Genomic DNA, 9,460 nt, shown 5'->3' on the forward strand with positions numbered 1-9,460 from the left:
ATATGAGTGCGCTAAGCAATATACTACAGGACTCCACTTGATACTGATCGGTCAGAACAGTAGAGGTCCTGGCATCAAGGGCGAATGCAAACTACATCTCCCGGGCACAAAATGGTTAGGAAACTAGCATCAGCAAATTGTCTGTAAATAATTACAAAAGCCTTCAACAAATTGCTGGAAAAAATAAGCCCCTCTACCCCCTCCTCTGGCCTCCAGTCAACCATTTCCACATTGTTGATCCTGTTCCCAACATCTTTGTCCTCCCTTATTCTTTGAATGAAGCCACCACCCACTCCTCGAACATATAGCCACATCTCTCTGGCCACCCAAACTCCCTTCTTCACACCTTTGCTAGCCAATCATTACTCTGCTTCTCCACTGGTACAGCACTCCCCGCCTTTCAAAACCACTGTCATCACCTTCTCCTGATGAAACCGTCACTTGACCCTTCTCTGCTCTCCAGTTACCGAACGATCTCCAACTTGCCCTTCCTATCCAAAGCCCTGGAATGAGTTGTCACCTCCCAGCTTCACTTCTTCCTTGCAAGGTGGAACCCTCAAAGTGAGAATTCTGCCCAGACACGTGAAAATTTCCATGTGTAGGTGGCATACATATATGGAATTCTCAGTGTGGTTGGATACTTTCCAGCGTGGTGATGGGTTTCTGCACGCTTTAGACACTTTGCTGAAAAAGCCAAATTTCATTGTAATAAGAATAATAATACTTGCATTTGCTTATAGCTCCTTTTGTGTCTGGAATCTCAAAGCCCTTCACTGGATATATTGTAAAGTGTAGTGACTGAGTATTTTGTAGAGGAATGCGCCAGTGGGTTTTGTCTGCTGTAGATTAGCGATTGCATTTATTTACACAACTAAAGTTACCATTCTTTGTAAATCATTGTGTGAAGCATTCCAACACAGAGTACCACATCAATTTTAATGCCTGTTTTGTTATTTATTCCCTTTTGTTTCCTCTTTAGTTGCTCCCACTGTTGTCATAGAACCGTATCCAGACATCCCTGTGGCTGACAGTGGAGAAAGCACCATAGCCACCTGTCTAGCAAAAAATGCAAAGCCAGCCGCTTCTATACATTGGAAAGGTCCTTTCATTGTCAGTTTTACTCAGAGTGCCACACGTCCTGCTCCTGATGGAACTGTAAACGTCTCAAGCCCACTTCGTCTATCTGCAACCAGAGAGATGAATGGACAGTACGTTTACTGTGTGGTGGAACATCCAGCACTGAAGACTGCTGAACAATTGGGTTATCAGTTAAACATTCATTGTATGTATAACCATCTCTTCCTACACTGTTTTAACGTCCGGTTCAGTAAATACACAGTTTAGTAACACTTGTTAATGCCATTTTAGTAAATACACATAATAGAAGTAACAGTTGTTAATGCTGCTGTTTCTCCTTTCAACTTTCCAGTCAGTTTTCAGTTACATCATCAAATCTTGGAGGAGTTTTAAATTTCTGGGGTAAGGTTTTCATACATAGCTCCCATCCACACCTTCTCAACTCAGTCATTGACCTCATTGACCTGCACATTGAACACTCTCTCTCTCTCTCTCTCTCGCAGGCATACAAGTTCTCATTAGTTCTACTTTCTCTGCTTAACGCTTCAAATTTTACTTCCTGCACTATTGCTCCCCACATCCCACACCTCCTGCTGAGACACTTACACCGCTTCCAAACTCAACTATTGCAACAACCTACTGCTCCGCAGATCCTCAGCTGCTTCCGACACAAGTTACAGACCATCCAGAACTCTGCAGCGTGTGGCATCTCCTGGAGCAGGCTCTGTGAGCACATCAGCCCATCCTCACTCAGCTTCACTCGTTTCCTTTCTGCTCCCTTTCAAATGTCTCCATGGCCTACCATCACCCCACCTCTTCTATCGCTTGTGTTCCATTCTTGTTCTTGTGCTCAGCAAATTTTGCCAGCTTCACCTATCCCTCTCTGAAACTCCATCCTTGTGTCCCTGCATCTTGTCTCATGCTTCCCTGTTTGCTCATCTTTTGTACTATAGTACTGACCAAGTGAAAAGTCAAATTCTCTCTCTGTCGCATGCACACAACAATTATGCATGCATCTCAGGCTTATTGAGATATTCTTTATTACATGAAAGATTTGGAAAATTATGAGATTCCAATTTTATAGTCAATTACACCAATAATGCTTTGTTTCGTGGACTGAGAATCACAGCATGTGAAGACTCGTATCACCACTAACTGAATTGAACCTATTTAACAAATGTATTTGGGTACTTGGAGCAGGCAGAGAAAGAATGTTTACCACTTTATGATCTGAATTAATGCTCTGTTCTGAAACAAAATTGAAAGATCATTGTTCTACTTACAGTATGCAATCTTTTGTCCGTCTCTTCCACCATTGTCCTGTTTTGCTTCATTGTTTATGATTTTACTAGATTCATATCAGGATAACAGTCTTTTGTTTTATTTAATAAAGTTCTACAAGAGTCTTCAAACTTTCTAGCTTTCACAGCAGAATTGTTATAGTGGAGTTTTATCTGTCTATACTTCTCTGTAGAAAACTTTTCTGAATCTTCCAAATCTTGAATTTTGAATCGTCCTTGGAATCTACATTCTAAAACTGCTTGAAGTGTGTTAGAAACATCTCTTCAATCTCCTGGCACCAAATGGTCCAGTGATCTCATCTGCTATTGTGTTGCAGGAGAAATTTATTTCCCTTGATATAAGTTTCCATTCTTCTTAATTGTTTTTGGTACCTTTTACAGATTGATTTAGACTGTTTTTACTTCATGTCTGGTTAATATTAAACTGACTTCTTTATAAACCTATTGTGTTGACAGAACAATGGCATTTTGATTGAGCAATCAACAAACCTTTGGCATTTGAATAACTTGACCAAATTCACCCCTTTTACAACTTGAATTCAGCTTTTCTGAGCCACAAATTTAAGTTGGACTTTTCCTTCCGCTTAGTTTTTAGAATAATAATCCTTGCACTTGATGTAGCACTTTATCATATCATTGTTTCCAAAAAGTTACACAGCTTATTTGTAAGGCTTAGTGACTTCATTTGTAGTCAAATACGGCAGTCAATTTGTTTGTAGGAATGTCCCACACACAGCCATGAATTGAATGATCATTTTTTGTTATTTGGGAGATTATTGGCCAGGACACTGGGAGAAGGTCCCTTCTCTTGTTGAATATTGCCATGGAGTGTGGATTTTGAAGTGGATTTTAAAATGGTATTTTTTTCAGATGTGCCATCAGTTGCCATTACAGTTGTGAAGACTGAGCAAGATAATTTACAGCTGAAATGTAATGCAGATGCTAATCCTCCATCTACAGGAATCAGATGGACAAGGTGAGGAAATGTCTCTGTTATAGTGACTGGGCTTATTTTTGGTCATCTTGATGTTTGTCACATATGGAAACCTATCACCATGCTTAACAGTATCCGAATCAGAGTTCCAATTATGAATGCCACTTACAAATGGAAAGTTTTGAAATTGCCTTTACACTTATAAGCACCGAGCTCAAATTCAGTGCCGACTGAGAAAATTGAACTTTTCTGTCTCTGCTGACTAGAAGAGCACCAGTGACACTGACCTGTGTCCATTTCCAAGGGAAATTAAAATGATAATAATCCTTGCATTTGATATAGCGCTTCATCACGTATTCAAGATGTCTCAAAGCGCTTCACAGAATATAGTGTAAAGTGAATTGACTGGAAACAATAGAGCCTCACTAATCCGGTCACTCAAGTGGCTGGTATAAGTGGCCTACTTAGTGAGGTGACCTGACTACTGAAACAGGCCGGGTGATTCAGGTCATTGATGTAATGTTAAGGGCATTGGTAATGGGCAAAGGTGATGAACATTCAACAACCTTACTTTGCAATTTCATTAAACTAAAGGCATTGTCACATTTAAAACAGATCTTAGGTTTCATAATTTAAAGTTCACACAAGAGGTTAAAATCACACAATATGTTCATTTCTTGAAGAAAGAGTCCAGCATTGTTTGCCTGGCGGCTGATTAACCTGCACTGCCTTGGCCAACCATTGACACTCAGCATGAGCCAAAGTCTGCCACGAGTCGAGTCCATGATCAAGGCAAAAGTCCTTCACTTGTCCCAACAAACCCAGTGCAGCATCATAAGTGAGAGGGTTCTTTGATGTTGTTGGTTGCCCTTCCCGTTCGTTCTCCTGTTCCTTAGTGTCCCTGGTTCCTGGTAGAAACTCCTCCAATGGACATTACTGCCATCCCTCATTCAATTCCTCAGTGGAGGGCACATCACTGCCAATGGCTACATTCTCCTCGGCACTGAGGATAGGGTTGTCCAGTGACAGGCACTGACTGGCCTGAGCCAACAAATGGGCACATCATCATCAGGCTCATCCACACTAAAGCCAGCCTTGGCAAAATACTTCTCTACTATTGATCTACACCCCACATGTTGACTGCTGAATCAATCCAGATGACTGCATGAAGAACATTGATGGATTGCTTCCCACCAGTGCAGCCATCATCACAAACTGAAAGGCTCCTGTCAGGGAGAGCCCTGAAAACAACACCAGATTCATCCATGTTAAATATGTCCTTGGGTGCACAACCAACTGTAATCATAGGGAATTTATCCATCCAGTTGTTAACAGCAGCAGGCTCAATGTCACCCTTTTCCCCAGACACAATTGCAGACCCAATGTTGTGTCTGGACTTGAAATGGACAAGCCAGCCATTTGATGCCTTGAAGCCAGTCTGGCCAAGTGATGCTGCAAAGCTGAGTGTTTTCTCCTGTATCATAGGGCCAGACACAGGCATGTTGAGACCACTGGCACGCTGGAACCACTCCCATGTAGGTTTATGAATGTCCTCAAACTGAAAGTTCAAACACACACATTTTCTATCAGTTTGTTGAATTTCTTCAAAAGCTGTGATGTATTCAGCCTTCCTTTTCAGAATGCATCCAACTTGTGTTCCACCAATGCCATAGATAACAACAAACTGTCTATGACTTTTGCCCTCACTATTTTTGATTAAGTCCACTCCCTCACGCGAGGACAACTCCATCTGTGGTAAAGTGAATTGACTGTATATTAGTGGGCAAAACACAGCAGCCAATTGTGCACAGCAGTGTCCCACAAACAGGTGTGGATTGAAGTGACCGATATTAATATTGTTTTTTTCTTGAGGGATTATTATCAGGCGTGTGGAATAAGGAAACTTGCCCACGGTTTCGCACTGCCAGGAATCAAACTCAGGGCTCTCGCTTGTGAGGCGAGTGTTCTAACCACTGAGCTACAGGTCTCCTGTATATATAGAAGATATATACATATCATTTACACATTACAAAAGACTGCAAGAATACGGTAATCGTGATAATGCCCCAGACAGAGTGACCAATGCTGGAATCAGCAACTTTATTGGCTGTTCACGATTTGCAGCTTTTCTCCCACCTAATTATTCTTCTCAGGCTTTGTCAGAACAATTATTCATTCCCCAGTGCTCTCTTCTTCAATTCTGCTAATTGTCGCCAAACTACTTTTTCAATTTAGTGGTTTTAATCTTCTTGAAAGAAAACTCCCCAAAAGAGTGCAATTTAGATAGGAGCTGCATATGAAATGGTCTACAGAAGTGGTTATAAAAAGCAGCAGGAAGTATAAAGCGCACCGGATGCTGTGATGGGGGAGGGTTTCTGGAGGATGAGATCAGATGGTCGAAAGGCCTTCTTCATTCAAATCGATCTTGTGATGCCTGGACTGAGCTGACAAAATACTCAGCACTGTAACTAAAAGTAGAAGCACTGGGGATTTGTCAGGGGCCGGGCCTGTTCATCATCGCATATCCTTTCTTGAACTACCTGACCGGCCCTTGCAGGGACCGGCCCCTGCAGGGACCGGCCCCTGCAGGGACCGGCCCCTGCAGGGACCGGCCCCTGCAGGGACCGGCCCCTGCAGGGACCTTGCAGGGACCGGCCCCTGCAGGGACCGGCCCCTGCAGGGACCGGCCCCTGCAGGGACCGGCCCCTGCAGGGACCGGCCCCTGCAGGGACCGGCCCCTGCAGGGACCGGGCCCTCGCAGGGACCGGCCCAAGGGTGGGGTGATTGGCAAGGAGGGCGTGTCGGGGCGGGGCGGGTGACTCGCGGGGCGGGGCGGGTGACTGGCAGGGAGGGCGGGGCGGGGCGGGTGACTGGCAGGGAGGGCGGGGCGGGGCGTGGCGGGTGACTGGCAGGGAGGGCGGGGCGGGTGACTGGCAGGGAGGGCGGGGCGGGTGACTGGCAGGGAGGGCGGGGCGGGTGACTGGCAGGGAGGGCGGGGCGGGTGACTGGCAGGGAGGGCGGGGCGGGGCGGGTGACTGGCAGGGAGGGCGGGGCGGGGCGGATTTCCTGGTGCCCCCCCCCCCCCGCCTCCTGCACTCGGTGCAGCGCTGTGAGTGGGAAAGACGCTGTTGTGATCCTCTCCGCAGCGAGAACCCCAATAGGTAACACAGAGAGAGCAGCGCCACAGACGGGCAGCGGGTGGGGACCCCCGGACACTGGGGGGGACCCCCGGACACTGGGGGGGGACCCCCGGACACTGGGGGTGTGTGTGTGTGTGTGTGGAGGCGCTGTAAGGTTTGCATTTAAGTACTGGAAATTCATTGCATTTCCCTCTGTTTTCTAACCTCTCTGAGGATCTGTGGCGTTTAGTTCTAAGGCTACCAACTGCCCTCCAGTAATAACTCAATCCAAGTCACAGGTGTGTTAGTTGCTTCTTTATTTTGTCTTTCCAAACTCTCAGTAAAGCACCACTTTACATCACACATTCTTTGTTCTCACTCCCAGTATCCTTTTATACTTTCTTTCATTGGCTCCTGTTAATTGATCCCAATTGAGTATTCAACAGACATGAGCTGCAGAGTTCCGGATGATTTGCAGTTTGTGGAGGGAAAAGTTGGGATGGCTGACAAGCAGGGAGTTGGCATAGTCAAGCCTGGATGTGAAGAACGGGTGAATTAAGCTTACACTATAGAGGGTTACATTATAGACAATATATCTCATGTAAAGATTATTATTCTAAACCTGTATTGATGTCCATCCTAGGTCAGGCAATAGGGAGGAGTACTTAGCTGGGAATGAAGGTTTATTGGAGGGAATTGTTAGTAGCAGGCATCACTGTATTCTGTTTGGTGATGAGTTTATTGTCTTCTGATAATCTCCATATGTCTTTCTTCCTTCAATTCCTGTCCATCTCCCATCACTCTGCCTATGTGTGAGAATGCGTGTGTCTCTTTCATGAGTCTTTATCTTTTAATTTTGTCTGTCTCCTGCAAATTGTGAGCTATATTCATTTGTTCTTTCTCATTTTTCATTCTCTTTTCCCTCACTCACTCTCTCTTTCACAGTCAGTCACATCGCTATCTCTTTCTGTATATTTAGTTAAAAATAATAATGTATTAATAATGCATTGCATTTGATACAGCACCTTATCATTCTCAAAGTACTTCACAAAATATACTGTAAAGTGAATTGACTGTATGTTTTGCGGGTGAAACGAGGCAGCCAATTGCGCACAGCAGTGTCCTACAAACAGTCATGGATTAATACATAAAGAAAGCCTCTTTGCCTTCCAAAACTGTGGGGATTAGAGATTAATGAACAAGGTTGTTGGTATCATATCTTGGATTTTAGCAACGCAGTGATCATTTAAGTGTGAAGCAAGATCCAATTTGTGCTTACTCATCACCTTGAGCAGATAGGCTCAGATGCATATTAGTTTGCATTGGCTGCCCTTTGAGCGTACTTGGGCAATCCATTGAAAAGTCGCAAGATTTCAAAGGACCGTTCTTTAATGTTACAAAGAGTTGTTCTCAAGCTTCCCTGATGACCTAATGGATAAAGGGCCAGCACAAAGGTGTATAAGCAAAGATTGCAGACAGACTGAATTGATATAGACAGAACAGCAACTGGGACAGTTAATCTCAGTGCTCCTTTCACCAATTACTAGTCTAAATTCAGTCCTCAGCACAAACTTGATGACTGAATGGTCTGCTAGAACATCGTATGTTTCTACACAGTGGGAGGAGCTGGGGATGAAACACTGATTCCTGGGACACCACTTGTCACTATAATAAATAATAATCCTTGCTTTTGTTATGGCGCTGTTCATATCAGGAAGATGGCTCAAAGTGCTTTACATGAGTTACTTAAAGCGTTGTGAAAATGATTATTTTGTAGAAAAACACAGTAGCCAATTTGTCACATCTAACATCCCATAAACAGCCATGAGGTGAATGATCAATTTTGTCTGGGAATTTTGGCCAGGATACCGGGAGAAACTCTTTTCTCCCTGCACTTCCCTTCTTCACTGCCTTCTAATTAGAGACTGTCCATTTTATCACCAAAATTCAGCTTCCCAACTAAGTTCCTATCCATCACACACAACTGTCTCCATTTCCACGTTATTAATTCCATGTAGGAAAATGTAGGATGTGTCTGTATCCCAGCACTTGTAGTACAAACTGTTTAACAATTTGCTTCACCAGTGATATTATCCTGTTTCTGATTTCCACATTCTTTACAGTGCTATTAAAGGCTGTTTGGTAGTGTAGTAGCAATATTATGTTATCAATTACCCTGAATTACACAACAAACATTTGGTCCTGAATTCAACACATATTTTGTCTCGCTAATGCTGTACTTTTGGGATTGGGTGAATATGTTATTAGACACAGAAATGGCCAAACCGTACAAAGCTATGCCTTACTTTTCCAGATATGCAGGGTCTTGGGTATTCTTTAAAATATTCTAGGTTTGAGTGATCACATTGTTAGTGTCATTTCTGAGCAATATACAAGTGTGCTGATATCTCTCCAACTAAAGTGAACAGTAGCATATCTAAGATTGACTGTTCCCAGCAGATTTTACTCAGTCCAAAGCATATCTAATAAAAACAAGTTGCACAATTATATTTCCTCACACACACAATGTCAAATTATTTATTTTGTGTTTGCATGACATTAATTTCAGCTGAACTAGCATAGAAAAAAGGATACTTTATGAATGCCTGCAGAATTAAATTAATACAAAATCTTACCCTTTTTTCAATGTGTGTGTGGTGAATTGGCAAAAGTTGCATAAACAGTGCAATGACTTGTAAGAAGTACAGTATAAGTAACACTAAGGTGATAAGCATTTCTTAAGAATTTGAAAGTGATGCATAATTCATTGGGAACAGCTCCAGCATGTCACCAAAGGTACATGTGATGATGTCCTTACATTGATGGCCTCCTTGTTCAGATTGTTTGAACCTCAGGATCTCTCAGACTTTCCAACTAACAGCAACTTGCATTTATATAGCATCCATCACTCAGGGCAGTAACTCGGAGCATCTAAAAGTGGCGGAACCCAAACTGGGGGGAGAGAGGAGGTGACCGTAAGCACAGTCGAAGAGGAAGCGATCTAAAGAAAGGGGAAGGAGGGGGCAGGT

The 9,460-nt window shown here is 43.5% G+C and overlaps 1 long non-coding RNA gene across 1 annotated transcript; it reads left to right on the forward strand.

Annotated features, from left to right (window-relative positions):
• LOC121848848 lies at window positions 1–3,642 on the forward strand. The gene is made up of 3 exons (XR_006084997.1): window positions 1–114; window positions 980–1,282; window positions 3,249–3,642. It is a non-coding gene; the product is annotated as an uncharacterized LOC121848848 (long non-coding RNA).
• Window positions 3,643–9,460: the final 5,818 nt, after the last annotated feature.

Source organism: Callorhinchus milii, unplaced genomic scaffold, assembly GCF_018977255.1.
Source record: "Callorhinchus milii isolate IMCB2004 unplaced genomic scaffold, IMCB_Cmil_1.0 Scaffold4, whole genome shotgun sequence".
NCBI classification, from domain to species: Eukaryota; Metazoa; Chordata; class Chondrichthyes; order Chimaeriformes; family Callorhinchidae; genus Callorhinchus; species Callorhinchus milii.